We start from the raw sequence: 1,543 nt of genomic DNA on the forward strand, positions 1-1,543 counted from the left end.
TCTGACAGACATGGATAACCAGACTGTACTGTACCCTCTGCTCTGGTAGACACAGATAACCAGACTGGACTGTACCCTCTGCTCTGGTAGACACAGATAACCAGACTGTACTGTACCCTCTGCTCTGGTAGACACAGATAACCAGACTGGACTGTACCCTCTGCTCTGGTAGACACAGATAACCAGACTGGATTGTACCCTCTGCTCTGGTAGACACAGATAACCAGACTGTACTGTACCCTCTGCTCTGGTAGACACAGATAACCGGACTGTACTGTACCCTCTGCTCTGACAGACATGGATAACCATGTCTTCCTTCTTCCTTAACCGAGGTTTTCCACCCATGGTCGTTGACAGGGCCCTCAACCGTGTCCGGCCCATCTCCCGCTCATCCGCCCTCACGCCTTCTCCTCCCTCCCAGAAACATGATAGGGTCCCCCTTGTCCTCACTTCTCACCCCTCCAGCCTCCGCATTCAAAGGATCATCCTCCGCCATTTCCGCCAACTCCAGCATGATGCCACCACCAAACACATCTTCCCTTCACCCCCCTTGGCGGCATTCCGTAGGGATCGTTCCCTCCGGGACACCCTGGTCCACTCCTCCATCACCCCCTACTCCTCAACCCCCACTTATGGCACCTCCCCATGCCCACGCAGAAGATGCAACACCTGCCCCTTCACTTCCTCTCTCCTCACCGTCCAAGGGCCCAAACACTCCTTTCAAGTGAAGCAGCATTTCACCTGCATGTCCCCTAACTTAGTCTACTGCATTCATTGCTCCCAATGCGGTCTCCTCTACATTGGAGAGACTAAACGTAAACTGGGCGACTGCTTTGCAGAATACCTGTGGTCTGTCCGCAAGAAAGACCCAAACTTCCCTGTCGCTTGCCATTTTAACACTCCACCCTGCTCTCTTGCCCACATGTCTGTCCTTGGCTTGCTGCATTGTTCCAGTGAAGCCCAACGCAAACTGGAGGAACAGCACCTCATCTTCCGACTAGGCACTTTACAGCCTTCCGGACTGAATATTGAATTCAACAACTTTAGATCTTGAACTCCCTCCTCCATCCCCAACCCCTTTCCGTTTCTTCCCCCTCCCTTTTGTTTTTTCCAATAATTTATATAGATTTTTCTTTTCCCACCTATTTCCATTATTTTTAAATCTATACCTTTAATTCCCTGTTAGTCTTTCCTCCCCACCCCCACTAGAGCTGTACCTTGAGTGTCCTGCCATCCATTCTTAATTAGCATATTTGTTTAGATAATATCACCACCTTCAACACCTCTTTGTTCCTTTGTCTGTGACATCTTTTGATTATCTGCTCCTATCACTGCTTGCTTGTCCCTACAACCACCCACACCCACTCCCAACTTCTCTCCCCCCACCCTCCCCACCTTAAACCAGCTTATATTTCACCCCTCTCCTAATATTACTCAGTTCTGTTGAAGGGTCATGAGGACACGAAACGTCAACTCTTTTCTTCTCCGCCGAGGCTGCCAGACCTGCTGAGTTTTTCCAGGTAATTCTGTTTTTGTTATGGAT

This window comes from Cetorhinus maximus, chromosome 31 (genome assembly GCF_964194155.1).
Source record: "Cetorhinus maximus chromosome 31, sCetMax3.hap1.1, whole genome shotgun sequence".
NCBI classification, from domain to species: domain Eukaryota; kingdom Metazoa; phylum Chordata; class Chondrichthyes; order Lamniformes; family Cetorhinidae; genus Cetorhinus; species Cetorhinus maximus.